Consider the following 15,454-nt stretch of genomic DNA (forward strand, 5'->3'; position numbering starts at 1 on the left):
TTATTGAAAAGAACATCTTTTCTAAATCATGCTTTTGAGACAAGTTGATATGAGAAGACACATTTAGAAAACATAAGTCCTTAAAAGCAGAATTGTATATAATTGTGTGGCAAATTGGAATGCTCTTGATTGCCAACACAGATAGTATGAGGAAATTAACTTGTTTCTAGATGATGGGTTGGCAAACATTTTAGGTAAAGAATGAGACAGTTAATATTTTAGTCTTTATGGGTCATATCGTTTCTGTCACAACTACTCACTGTTGCTCCAGTGTGCTGCTGTAGCAAGAAAGTAGTCACAGACAACACGTAAACGAACAGGTATGGTTGTATTCCGATTAGACTTTATTTACGAAAACAGCTGAGGGGCTGGATTTGGCCTGATGACCATAGTTTGCCAACTACTGCTCTAGCTTGTCACGAAATTGCCAAATAATTATGCATTTCTCTATTTCTTTCCATCAGTGACTATCTGATAAAGGAACAGAACTTAGAGAGCCCCCTGGCGTGCTCTTGCTCAGGGATTGCTCAAAGGAGCTGATACTGATTCATCTTTAAGCGACCTTAGCGCTTTCCTGAGTATCTATGGCAAGACCGAGTGAAACAATATCAGCTTCTCCAGTGCATCATCCCCAGTCAGTCATGTAGTGAGAGTCTCCAGAACAGTCCAGAAGGATTAATGTGGTATAAAGTTCCCTGAGATGACGAGGACTGGTCTTGAAGGAACTGATTGGATCATCCTCCCAGTCAGGTCATTTCATTGGCAGCTTTGAAGTTTGCACCCAGGACTGGAAACACTGCTGGGTCCCCTGCTCTAGTGCAGATGAGCTGTGCCCTCTACTTAAAAAAGGAGACTGAATCCTCACCCTAGGTCAGTGGGCTGTTTCTGTCAATCACTTCGCAAACTCTTATGACACTCCTTATAACTCCTGGTTATAGAATATGACCTTCATCATAAGTGAATATCAGAAATTAGTCTAGGGGGCTGGCCCCGTGGCTGAGTGGTTAAGTTAGCGTGCTCCACTGCAGCGGCCCAGGGTTCGGATCCCGGGCGCGGACATGGCACTGTTCGTCAGGCCACGTTGAGGTGGCGTCCCATATGCCACAACTAGAAGGACCTGCAACTAAGATATACAACTATGTACCGGGGGGATTTGGGGAGATGAAGCAGAAAAAAAAAAAAAAGAAATTAGTCTAAGCCATACACCAATCACAAATTGGGAAAAACCATCTGTAGTCCAAGTGGTTTAAATACTCAACATTTCTGGGGCCAGCCTGGTGGCATAATGGTTAGGTTTGTATGCTCCACTGTGGCAGCCTGGGGTTCACAGGTTTGGATCCTGGATGCAGACTTACACTGCTCGTCAAGCCATGCTGTGGCAGCATCCCACATACAAAATAGAGCAAGATTGGCTCAGGGACAATCTTCCTCAAGCAAAAAGAAGAGGACTGGCAGCAGACGTTAGCTCAGGGCCACTCTTCCTTACATACACATACACATGCACAATGAGAAAACCACTCAACATTTTCGCCCTCTAAAAATGTTCCTTGCATACTTCCTTTTTTAAAAAATGCTTTTTGGTGAAGAAGATTGGCCCTGAGCTAACATCTATTGCCAATTGTCCTTTTTTTTCCCTCCCCAAAGCTCCAGTGCATGGTTGTATATCCTAGTTGTAAGTCCTTCTAGTTCTTCCAAGTGGGATGCCACCGCAGCATGGCTTGATGAGCGGTGTGTTGGTCCACGCCCAGGATCAGAACTGGTGAATCCTGGGCTGCCAAAGTGGAATGGGCGAACTTAACCACTATGCCACTGGGCTAGCCCCTGAATACTTCTTGATATGTTATTACTAGGTAAACACTGTCAGTTTTGTCTGGGTCTAAATAGAAAAGTGAAGTTGTCAATGCATTTTCCTGAGAGTTTTAGGCTTCAGCCTCCCTCATTTAATTGTCAAATTTCCATTCACAATTATGTATTTTAACTAACCATTATAATTCCTAAATGACAGTTTAAAGCATCATATACAGATCAGTGAGAAGTGAATCAAATTTTACTTAGGTAGTTGTTTAATCAAATCATGGGATTTTAGAGATAATAGCATCTTGGTTGGACATCTTGGCTGCTGACAAGCATGCTCCTAAATCTTTTCTGGAAACTTCTCCTCCTCCCCCTACTGAGTCCCTCACCCACACACAGTTGTTTGAATCAGAGGTTGCACCCTTCACATAAATACTGCCAATAAATTCTGTTCTCAGACAGTCTGAAATTGGGACCAAGGATATTTTAGCCTGCGTGTGGCTGCTCTCTTGAAAAGAGGAGATGAAACTCAGGAGCTACTGTATGTAGTTATTTTCCTCATGTGAACTGAAAAACAGAGTGAGCTGAACTGCAGCAATAGTGAAGAATGAAGCAAGTGCAGAGGTAGGGGTGGCGGGCGCCCCTGGATTGCCTATAGCACTGCAGTCTGTTCCTGAAGCCCAGCTCCAACCCAGTCCGAGTCTGGGAGACACAGATTTACTCCTTAAACCAATTTCCTTTTCTCTCTCTCTCACAACCTAGCTAAAGGTGGTTTCTGTTTCTCACAGCTAAAATATTTCTAACTAATATATCATTTAGTCCACATTTCTCATTGTACAGGAAAAGAAACAGAAGTCCAGGGATGATAAACGATTTGCTCAAATACCCCATTTTCAGTGACAGAGCTGTGACTACAACCCAGTCTCTAGCTCCCTCTTTGGTGAGCTTTTTTCCAGGTGATGCTACGTAGACATTTACTAAATGAATGAATAACCCCGTGCATTAACTCACCTTGAGTCTCAACTTGTAATTAGCTCTTTTCCAATGGGCTTGCTCTCTTCTGTTGGTCTGAATAGGTCACAAACTGTCCTTGGGGAACTTGCTTCCCAGAAGAGAAATACCCAGCTTTAAAGTTCTGCTTTTGCTGCTCAAGCAGTTTGAGCTAATTATGGAAAAACCTTATTTGGTGTAATGTATTCTGCGCACTGCCCAGATGTCCCCTTCAAAAGGAGGCATTCATTTCCCTGGTTCCTGGGAGTGCCTGCTGCTGAAGGTTCACAGCTACTGCTCTTTCTGGGAGCTGGCCCACTGAAGGGAATTGCCTCACCAAAGTTATGCCTCTTCCCTGGGGTCGGCCTGCCCTCAACGACTGTTGGTGCCAGGGAAAAAAGCCTGGTCCCCTTGCCTCAGTTCAGCACAATTCTGAAGGTCATTTCAGCTCCAGGCCTCCTGTGCAGCTGCATCGCACGCAGTCCCACGACTCCCTCTGCCCGATCTTGCTTCCCTCACTCCCTCACAGGGGTTCTTCCTGAGCACACTCCCTCATTCAAACCTCCTGCATGCAAATCTCTATTTCAAAGTCTGTTTCTTGGGGAATCTTATCGAAGACAGTAGCTCTCTCACTCTGTTGCCAGAGTAAAAGATAAGAGGAGGAAAAAAGCTACATAAAGCAGTTTGTGGCAGAAACCTTAAGATCCCCAAAGTTCTCCTGCCTCGCAAACAAAATCTTGTTTTTTCATTCCAGCTTATATTTTTAATGGTGTTAGGTGTAAGTTATTTTATGTTTACTTCTTTAAGAGATTGAAAGCACATCATCTTGTATATTTATCATACTGTACAAACCACGTTCTAATAAATTACTTTTATATTCTTAAAACTCTGTTTAATCTCTATATGGCACTAAATACACTATAACTGCCTACTTCCTTGCTGGTCTTCCCTGCTAGATTGTCTTGTCTTTGAATCTCTAGCACCTATCTTTGAGATTGACCCTGGGCGATTCAGTTAATATTGGCTGAATAAATGGAGAGATTGCATTCAGCTGAAATTAGGAAAAAAGGTTATAGTAGGAAAAAAAAATCCTAAATTGAAGACCTGAATCACACTTCATTGAATAAGATTTCTTATACTCAGAAGCCTTGAGATATTAACAACGGATTGCCAGAAAGACATTTTAAAAATTTGTTTGTTTCCTAAAAGAATCAGTATCTGGAATTCTGAGTTTGGCGACATGTGGACTAAGCTAATGTAGAACCATTTCCCCCCAAAAATGCTGAGTGAGATTCAATTTTAATTTCCTCTTTTATTTTGAAAAATGTCAAAGCTAAAGAAAAGTCGAAAGTCTGTAAAAAAACAAAAAAACTCTTTCCTTTTTTTCCCCTTTCTCTGAGTATCTTTACAAACTCATGGGTCATTTTCTTTTTTATTTAATGTGTTAGTCCATTGTAGTCATTATTATTTTTGATGCACAAGTTGTCCCAAAACTGACCAGCAAGAGTGCCTTCAATCAGGCTCCTGTGTCCTGTTGACATGATCCCATTAGTCTTTCAGCACTTTGCATTCTGGCTCGTATTACATGCCTGGGCTCAGAAGAAAAGAAAGGAAATTCCCATATACCAGAAAGAAAAGAGATCTGGAAGCCAAAGCAGAGTGTAATTGTAGGCGGACACTTAGGTAGCCCTAGAGGCTGTGAGGGGACCCGGAAATAGACCCTAACAGCCAGGAGTTTAGATTTTTCTTACATATCAACAGATGATGAGTCCCTGGACTTGGGTGTAGCAGGGAGTAGAACTGAGATCCATGTTTAAAGCCAGGACCCTTCAAAGGATTCTAAGTACCACGAAAGGGGGCTGAAAAACTATCCACAAGCCAGAAAGAGAGCAAGGTCCAGGGATTCTGTCTGGGTGAGGGAAAAAAAAAAATCACTGGTGAGAGAAGAAAATCACCAAACCATGTGGTGATTCAGGATCAATTTTAAATTATCTGAATGGGGGCCAGCCTGGTGGCGCAGCAGGTGGGTTTGCACGTTCTGCTGCTCAGCGGCCCAGGGTTCGCTGGTTCGGATCCCGGGTGTGGACATGGCAGGGCTTGGCAAAAGCCATGCTGTGGTAGGCGTCTCACATATAAAGAAGAGGAAAATGGGCATGGATGTTAGCTCAGGGCCAGTCTTCCTCAGCAAAAAGAGGAGGATTGGCAGTAGATAATCAGGGCTAATCTTCCTCAAAAAAAAAAAATATCTGAATGGTATGAAAATTTCCAAGGTACCCTTGGGGTATCTGGCAGAGGCATGCACAAAGTCTCTTTGGAGGCATATTCCCGCAATCCACAACTTCACATGGGATCCTCAGAGAATTAACAATTGTCATTCGAGATCTACACACAATCAAAAATTACAAAACACATGAGAAAAGACTGTGTCATGAACAAAGAAGAGTACTGACAAATTTAGGACACTTGATAAAATAGAATATTCTGAAAGAGATTATAAAACTAGTATCTTTAAATGATGAGAGATACAAAGAACTACAACTAGAGAAAAAAATCACTGTGAAAAAGGAATAGTGTATCTGATATAAAAAACAAATATAATGCCTAGAAATGAAAAATAAAGTCACTGAAATTAAAAGAGAAATACATGTGGTGAATAAAAAGCAGATTAGACACAGGTGAAGAAAATAGTAGTGAATTAGAGCAGGTACTAAACCAGTGAAATTGAGCAGAGTAACCTGAATGAAGCACAATGAGAGATGCCTGACAGGAGATCCAGGAGAGAAAAAATGGAGAGAATGTTTCTAAGGCGATATTTGAAAATATAACAGATGAGAAATTTCCAGAATTGGTGTATGCCATGAATCCTTAGAAAGAGGAAGTACACCAAGTGTTAAGTAGGATAAATAAAAATAAAATCTCTACCTCGAATTCCAAAGAAAAGACAAAAATCTTAAACATCAAGAAAAGATAGAATAGCCGAAAGGAAGTGCAACTAGCCTGCTAATAGACCTCTCAGCAGTAAAATGAGAGGTTAGAAGACAATGCAACAGTATCTGCGGAGCTAAGGGACATAATGCCGAAGTAGAATTCTGTACCTAACTAAATTAATATTCAGGAGAAAGGATGCAAACAAATATTTTCAGGCAAAGAGATTTACTGAAAGAACTATTAAGAATGTATATGGGGCTGGCCTGGTGGAGCAGTGGTTAAGTGCACATGTTCCTCTTCGGTGGCCTGGGGTTTGCTTGGATCCCAGGTGTGGACATGGCACTGCTTGGCACGCCATGCTGTGGTAGGCGTCCCACGTATAAAGTAGAGGAAGATGGGCACGGATGTTAGCTCAGGGTTAATCTTCCTCAAAAAAACAAAACAAAACAAAACAAAACAGAATGTATAGGATATAAATTGTGTATATATAGAGAGCATATGGGTCTATCTCTGAGCTCTCTCTTCTGGTCAACTGCTAACCATTTTTCAATTCCTTCACCAATACTACACTTAAAACATTACTATGGCTTTGTAATATTTTTTAAGAGCTTTATTGAGTTATAATTGGCATACAGTAAACTATACATATTTAAAATGTACACATGCATTTTGTACATTTTTTTGACATGTGCATACACCACCCATGAAACCATCACCACAATCAAGATAATGACTATATCCATCACCCTCCAAAATTTCCTCATCTACCTTTTTAATCCCTCCCTCCACCTGTCCCCCTGCCCTCATCCCCTGGCAAGCACTGATCTGCTTTCTGTCACTAGGAATTAGTTTGCAGTTTCTAGAATTTTATATAAATGGAATCATAAAATATGTATCTGTTTTCATTTGGTTTCTTTCACTCAGGATAAGTATTTTGAGATTCATCTGTGTTGTTGCATGTAGCAACAGTCCATTTCTTTTTATTCCTGAGAAGTATTCCATTGTAAGGATATAACACAATTTGTTTATCCATTCTTCTGTTGATGGGCATTTGGGTTGTTTCCAGTTTTGGGCCATTACAAATAAAGCTGCTATAAATAAGGCTTTTTTATTAATTGAGATATAATTGATATATAACATTATATTAGTTTCAAGTATACAACATAATGATTCCATATTTGTATATATTGTGATATGATCACCACAATAAGTCAGGTTAACATCTATCACCACATACAGTGGTGAATTTTTTTCTTGTGATGAGAACTTTCAAGATTTACTCTCTTAGCAGCTTTCAAATTTATAATACAGTATTATCAACTATAGTTGCCATGCTGTATATTACATCCCCTTGACTTACTTATTTTACAACAGGAAGTTTGTACCTTTTGACCACCTTCGGCTATTTTGCCCACCCCTCACATCCTTCTTCTGGCAACCACTAATCTGTTCTCTTTTACCATGAGTTCTGGTTTTTTGTTTTCTTTTTAGATTCCGTGTATAAGCAAGATCATATATTATTTTTCTTTCTTTGTCTGACTCATTTCACTAGCATACTGCCCTCAAGGTCCATCTAAGTTGTCACAAATTGCAAGACTCCATTCTTTTTTATGCTGAATAATATTCCTGAATTTTATGCTGAATACTATTTATGCTGAACATAATTTTTTATGCTGAATAATAATATAATATACACACATATATTATACATATACACACACACACCACATTTTCTTTATCTATTCATCCATCAATGGACACTTAGATTGCTTCCATGTCTTGGCTATTGTAAATAATGTTGCAATGAACATGGGGGTGCATATTATCTTTTCCAGTTAGTGTTTTCATTTCCTTTGGATAAATACCCACAAGTGGAATTGTTGGATCATATGGTAGTTCTATTTTTAATTTTTTGAGGAGCCTCCATACTGTTTTCTTTAGTGGCTGTGCCAATTTACATTCCCACCAACAGTGAACAAGGATTCCCTTTTCTCGATATCCTCACCAACACTTATTTCTTGTGTTTTTAATAATAACCATTCCGACAGGTGTGAGGTGATATCTCGTGGTTTTGATTTGCATTTCCCTGATGATTAGTGATGTTGAAATCTTTTCATGTACCTATTGGCCATCTGTATGTCTTCTTTGGAAAATGCTCTCTGCTCATTTTTTAAATTGGATTGTTTGGTTTTTTGCTATTGAGTTGTATAAGTTCTTTATATATTTCGGATATTAATCCCTTATCAAACACGATTTGCAAATATTTCCTCCCATTTTGTAGGTTGCATTTTCATTTTGTTGATGCTTTTCTTTGCTTTGCAATATAAATAGGTCTTTGTATGGATAAACGCTTTCATCTCTCTTAGGTAAATACCTAGGAGTGGAAAGTCTTGATTATACGGGGAGTATGTATAACTTTTTAAAGAATTGCTAAACAGTTTTCCAATGTTGTTCTGCCAGTTTACATTCCTACCAGTAGTGTATGAGTTTCAGTTCCTCCAAATCCTTGCTCACACTTGGTATGATCATTCTAATTTTAGCTATTCTAATAGGTATGTAGAGTATTTCATTGTGATTTTAATTTCCAATGGCTAATAGTGTTGAGCATCTTTTCATGTGTTTTTCACTTGTATATCTTTTTTGATAAAGTGTCCACTCAAATCTTTAAAAATTGAGTTGTTTTCTTCTTATTAAAAGTTCTTTATATATTCTGGATAAAAGTTCTTTATCAGTTTATGATTTGTACCGTAAATATTTTCTCCCAGTCTGTGGCTTGTCTTTTCATTCTCTTGTTACTTTTTGCAGAGCAAGATTTTTTAATTTTGATAAAGTCCAGTTTATTAATTTTTTCTTCTATGTATTGTGCTTCTGGTGTCATAGCTAAGAAATCTTTGCCTAATACAAATTCACAAAGATCTTCTCCTGTTACTTCAAGAAGTTTTATAGTTTTAGGTTTTACATTTAGGTCTATGATCAATTTTGACTGAATTTTTGTATATAGTGTGAAGTATGGATCAAAGTTCCACTTTTTTGCATATAGATATCCAATTTTACTCTCTTTTGTCATATCTGATTTAGCTATTTATGGATCTTTATTATTCATCATAAATTTTTGAGTAAGTTTTACCAGTTCCTCAAAAAAAATCCCACTGCAATTTTAATAGTGATTATAATGAATTTAGAGATCAGTTTGGGGAGAATCAACATGAGCATACATTTCTTCAATTATTTCACTGAAACTCTTTTGCCAGAAACACTAAAGTCACCTCCGTGTTGCTAAAGTCTCCTGGAATTTTAATTGTAATTTCAATGCAATCATTCCCTCTTTAATGAAACTCTTTTGATTGGCTTCCAGGACCTATACATTAGGTGGCAACAAACTTCTATAAGGGGTAGAGAGCAATTTTAGGCTTTGCAGATCATATAGTTTCTGTTGCAATTACTCAAATATGCCATTGTAGTGTGAAAGCAGCCATAGATAATATGTAAATGAGTAGGTGTGATAAGTGTTCCAATAAAATTTCATTTACAAAAAAAGGCAGTGCCTCAGATTTGGCTCCTGTGAGTCATACTTGGCCAACCTTTGCTCTACATTCCCCTTGTTTCCATCCTACCTTACTGGAAACTTCTCTGTCTCTTGTGCTTTTTGTTCTTTATATCCTTAACCTCTTAACACCAGAGTGCCCTAGGACTCAATCATTGACTTTTCTTCTTCTTTCTACATAATCAATTTTTGTTCTTTATCTCCTTAACCTCTTAACCTTGGAGTCTCCTAGGACTCAGTCATTGACTTTTCTTCTTCTATATAACCAATTTCTTGGTAATTTCATCCAATGTCATGATTTTAAGTACTTAATGGCTCCCAAATTTGTAACACCAACCCAGCCCACTTCCTGAATTACATACGCTATAATCAGTGTCCTATTAACATCTTCACTTGGATATCTAATAGGCATTTTAATCAATACATGCCCAAAATGCAACTCCTGATCTTTCTTCACAAATCTAGTCTGTTTCCACCATCACAGTTCATGGCAACAATATCCTTCTAGTTGCTCAGGCCAAAATCCTTGGGAATCATCCCTGATTCCTTTCTTTTTTGTCTCACTTCACATTCAATCCATCAGGAAACCCATGAGCTCTATCAAAATATATCTAGAATCTTGCCACTTCTCACCACCATCACTGCTGCCACTCTGGTCTAAGCCACTATCGTCTCTTACTAGAATAATGCGAGACATTTCTAATTAGTATCCATACATTCACTCTTGCCCCCATAGTCTGTTCTCAGCACAACAGCCAGAGTGATCTCTTTAAAACTTAAGATCAGATCATATCACTCCTCTTCTCAAAACCATCTAATGGCTCTGCATTTTATTAAGAGTTAAAACCACAGTCCTTGTAATACCCTAGATAACCTGGCATTCACTCCCTGCCTTCCTCTACCATTTCTGTGACTTCATCTCCTACTACTCTCCCCATAAAACACTTTGCTCCTTTCATTGGTTCTCCTCAAACATAGCAGGCATGAACCTGTCTCAGGAACATTGCACTAGCAGTTTGCTCTGCTTGGAGAGCTGTTCTCTTTGATATCTGCATGGCTAGATCCCTCACATCCTTCATCTTTGCTCAACTATCACTTTTTTAATGAGACCTTCTCTGATCACAGTGTTTAAAATCGCAATACCCTGTTCTTCCTAGCTCCCGTATCTCCTTTTCCTGCCTTATCTTTCTCCACATTACTTATCCCTTTCTAATTTACTTTTTAATTTTGTTTATTGTCTGTCTCTCATCTCCAAAAAGTAAGTTCCCCTAGGTCAGTGAATTATTGAGGGTCTCAACAAGAAATAGGTGATATATTTAAATTACAGTAGTTCGAGTAAGATTTATTTATAAAGGGACTAGTTACAAAACTGTGCATGTAGGGGAACTGACATGGATAGTAGCAGATAAATTGTTGCTACCCGACTTGAGAAGGGGAGGGAAGCTCTTACCTAAACTAGAAGGAAAGAATCACCTTGAGAGAAACTCTGATTGAGGGATATACTGCCAGCCTGAGGTAACTTTTTAGGAATAGAGCCAGGAAAATAAACACCTGCCTTCACTCTCCTCCCTCCTTCTGAAAATCAGAGGTACAGGAGCTACTTGGGCTGCTTCATACAGATCAGTCTCGCCAGAGAAGGCTGAGAGCAGGGTTAAGAACAGGTGGCGTGGATCTAAAATCACACACAGAAGGTGAAGCAGGTATTTTTGTTACTTTGGTTCATATGGATGAATACAATGAGAACTAAGAATTGACCTTCGGACTCATCAAGTAGAGGTCAGTAGTAACTGGAACAAGAAGGGCTTCAGTGGAGCGGCTGGGATTAGATCTTGATTGGGGTCTGTACAAGAGAGAATGGGGAGAGAAGTGAAGGCAGTAAGTACAGAAACCTCTTAGAACAAAGAGGAGCAGAGAAAGGGTACTGAACCTGGGAGGCTAGGGGGGTTCAAGAAGGTTTTTTTTAATATGCGAAATATTTCAGAATGGTGAATGCTGCTGAGAATAATCTAGTGGAGAGAGGGAAAAGAAGATTTAGCAGGAGAGGGATAATTGCAGGAGCAAAGTCCTTGAATAGCTAACAGGGTTAGACTGATTCCAATATATAGTAACCTGGGATATGAGCAAAGGTGCTTTATATGTAATCAGAAAAAGGACGGGCTATTCAATAAATGTTGCTGAGGCAAATTGTTTTCCCATTAAAAAAAAGATAAAATGAGACCCCTTCCTCACATCATAATAAAAATAAATTCTAGGTGGTTTAAAGGCCTGAAAATAAAAAGCAAAACTTCAACGTTCAGAGGAAAATGTATTAGAACATTTTTATGACTGTGGAGTAGAAAAGAATTTCTTAAAAATTAACAAAATTAACAAAGGCAAAATTAACAACAAAAAAGATTTTTAAACATGGATACACTAAAATAAACTCCCGTATTACAGGTTTATCATAAAAGACAAGTCACGTATTAGAAGAAGACATCTGCATCACAGACAACCAACACAGGATTAGTATCCAGAATATGTAAAGGATTAGTAAGAAAAAGCCAGACAGCCCAATAGAGAAAAGTGGACAAAGGCTATGAACACACATTCATAAGAGAAACTGTGATGACAAGATGACCTACCTCCCAGCAATCCAGAAATGCAAATTAAAGCAATGTGATACCATTTCATATCCATCAGCTTGATAAAGATGAGAAAAGTCATACATAAAAATAACTGTGAGGATATGGAGAAATGGGACCTCTCACACAGTGTTGATTGGAGTGTAAACTGGTACAACTGCGTTAAAGAACAATTAAAAAATTTTCATGTGGGGCCGGCCCACCAGCTTGGTAGCACAGTGATTACGTTTGCATGTTCCGCTTCAGCGGCCCAGGGTTCACAGGTTCTGATCCTGGGCACAGAGCTAGCACCACTTGTCAAGCCACACTGTGGCAGCATCCCACGTGAAAAATAGTGGCAGATTGCCATAGATGTTAGGTTAGCAACAATCTTCCTCAAGGAAAAAGAGGAAGATTGGCAGTAGATGTTAGCTCAGGGCCAATCTTCCACACATTAAAAAAAAACTCCTAAGAGAGTTGAATATGTACATACCCTATGACTTAACAGTTCTGCTTCTTGGTATTTATCCAAATAAACTTTTATATGGGTGCAAGAATCCACGTACTGGGATTTTTAGTAAATCTGTTTGTAATATCAAAAAATGAAACAATATTGTTCATCAAGAGACATGGATAAACAAACAAGTTTTTTCTTACAGTGGAATAAGATGTAAAATGGAAAGATCTAGACATTTATGCAACAATATAAATAAGTCTCTAAAACCTAATGTATGATGAAGTGTAAGCTGCAATACCTGAAACTAATAGGATAGTATATGTCAATTACACTTCAATTAAAAAAAAAAATAAGTTGCAGAATGCATGGAGCATAACACCATTCATTTGCATTTTAAAACCACAAAACAATACTATACAGTTGCCTCTCCATATCTGGGTATCTGCAGGGGATTGGTTCCAGGACCCCTCATGGATACCAAAATCCACAGATGCTCAAATCCCTTACATAAAAGGGTGTAGAATTTGCATATAACCTATGCATATCCTCCCATACTTTAAATCACCTCTAGTTTACTTATAATACCCAATACGCTGTGCATGCTATGTAAATACTTGTTATGCTGTATTGTCTAGGGAATAATGACAAGGAAAAAAGTCTGTACATGTTCAGTACAGACACGATCACTGTAGGCCTTTCGATCCGAGGTTGGCTGAATCCACAGAAGCAGAACCTGAGGATATGGAGGGCTGACTGTATATTGTTTTGAATACATATACATTTGGTAAAAGTACAAAAACAAGTATGGGAATGATATCCACCAACTATAAAACAGCCATCATCCTTGGATTTTAGCTTCATAAGATTTTATAACTTGAAAGAGATCTTTAAACAAATAACAGGAAAATATAACATCTGTCAAATGTGAGAATTAGGTTCATGAGTGTCTTATATACTATTTATAATATTAGAAATATTGCATAATTAAAAATTTTAAATAAAAAATCACTAGTAGCTTAGGTACTGTCCTTTAAAAATTATATGTTGAGGGGCCAGCCCTGTGGCCAAGTGATTGGGTTCATGCACTCTGCTTTGGTGGCCCAGGGTTTTGCTGGTTTGGATCCTGGGCATGGTCATGGCACTGCTCATCAGGCTGTTCTGAGGTAGCATTCCACATGGCACAGCCACAAGGACCTACAACTGGAACACACAACTATGTACTGGGGAGCTTTGGGGAGAAGGAGTAAAAAAAAAAAAAGAATGCTTCAGCATTTAAAAAAATATATATATACACATATGTTGAAGGGCTGCCTGGTGGCATACTGGTTAGGTTCATGTGCTCCTTTGGAGGCCCAGGGTTCACGGATTCGGATCCTGGGCGTGGACCTACATACTGCTCACCAAGCCATGCTGTGGCGGCATCCTACATACAAAATAGGGGAAGATTGGCACAGATTTTAGTTCAGGGACAATCTTCCTTAAGCAAAAAGAAGATCAGCAACAGATGTTAGCTCAGTGCCAATCTTCCTCACCAAAAAAAAATCTCTTATATATTGACATACTCACTGTAAACAATATTTAAATACGCAGGTGTTATCAGAATAAAAGTCCTCAATCTACTGGTCCCCTTGCCAATCTTATTTTCCTCCCTAACTACTAACATTTATCATGTATTATTTCTATGCATTTCTATGTACATATGCATATATGTGTGCAAAAATAGTTCTTTTGTATGAAGTAGATTCATAGAGAACATATATTCTGTGACTTGCTTCTTTCACTTGACAGTATATATATTTTGTATCATTCTTTTCAACTCCTGCATAATATCCCAGAATATGAATGAACCACATTTTAATTGTTCCCCTAAATTTGTAAATTTAGGCTGTTTTCAATTTTTTAAAATTACAAAAATGCTATAGAAATTTCTGTACATATATCTAAGCGTACATTTATTTGTATTCTTGTGAGCCTTTAAGATATAGACTGAATAGTATGTTTATTTTAAACTTTGATACTGTCAACTTTTCTTTCAAAAAGGTTGTAGAACTTAGATTCCTTTCTGAAGTAGAGTGAGTGCCCATTTCCTCACACCCTTACACCATTACATAGATTGGATATGATCAGTTTCTTTAACTTTTGTAAATTTGATGAACAAAAATGTTTCATTTTGTTTTAATTTACATTTCTCTGATCAATAGACAGGCTTAGTATTTCTTCTTTTGTGAACTTCTTATTTATATCATTTTTCCATTGAGTTTTATCTTTTGCTAACTGAGTCACAGGAATACCTTAACTGTTTTAATCATTATGCAGGCAGCAAATATTTTCTCTAAACTGTATTTATGGTAGTTTTCACAGAATACAGAAGTTTTATATCTTTATGTAGACATATCCATCAATCTGTTGGGATTTTGATAGATTACATTTTAAAAGAACTGTCACCTCCACAGTTGTCAATTGTCCCATCTAGGGACATAGCATGTCTTTCATTTTTAAGTTTTACAGTTTTTAAAAAAGTTTATTCCTATTTTATAGTTTTGTTTGTTATTATAAACAAGATCTTTTTTCCATGTCATTCTGATTGGTTATAGCTGATAAGTAGTAAAGTTATATTAATTTTGTATTCATCTACGTTTGCTTTAGAAAACTCTGCTTAAGAACTGGAATTTTCAGGGGCCAGCCCAGTGGCCGAGTGGTTAAGTTTGCGTGCTCCACTGCAGCAGCCCAGGGTTTCGCTGGTTCAGATCCTGGGCATGGACATGGCACCGCTTGTCAGGCCATGCTGAGGCAGTGTCCCACGTGCCATAAGTAGAAGGACCCACAACTAAAAAATACACAACTATGTACTGGGGGGATTTGGGGAGAAAAAGCAGAAAGGAAAAAAATAAAAAGACTGGCAACAGCTGTTAACTCAGATGCCAATCTTTAAAACACACACACACACACACACACACACACACACACACACAAGAACTGGAATTTTCATTTCTTTGTTGACCTATGCCTTTGTGTTTGCAGTTAAATGATTTGTTTTGTCAATGAGCATAGAAATTCCACCTATTCTCGTTATCAGGTGCTTTTGGACACTGTATTGATGTTAAGAAATACAACTGCAGGCAAAATAAGAACCAACTTAAA

The 15,454-nt window shown here is 38.1% G+C and overlaps 1 protein-coding gene across 10 annotated transcripts in view; it reads right to left on the reverse strand.

Moving 5' to 3' along the window:
• CDC42SE2 (CDC42 small effector 2) overlaps positions 1-3,311 on the reverse strand; it is a 131,551-nt gene extending 128,240 nt beyond the window's left edge. For 2 of the 10 annotated variants that reach the window (XM_070232689.1, XM_070232716.1), the window contains exon 1: positions 2,806-3,282. The gene's annotated coding sequence lies outside the window, so the exon portion shown is untranslated. Of the gene's footprint in view, positions 1-2,805 lie in introns of all 10 variants that reach the window. The other 8 variants (XM_070232708.1, XM_070232714.1, XM_070232700.1 and 5 more) reach the window with 8 other exon arrangements.
• Between the last annotated feature and the right edge of the window lie 12,143 nt (positions 3,312-15,454).

Source organism: Equus caballus, chromosome 14, assembly GCF_041296265.1.
Source record: "Equus caballus isolate H_3958 breed thoroughbred chromosome 14, TB-T2T, whole genome shotgun sequence".
Lineage (NCBI taxonomy): Eukaryota > Metazoa > Chordata > Mammalia > Perissodactyla > Equidae > Equus > Equus caballus.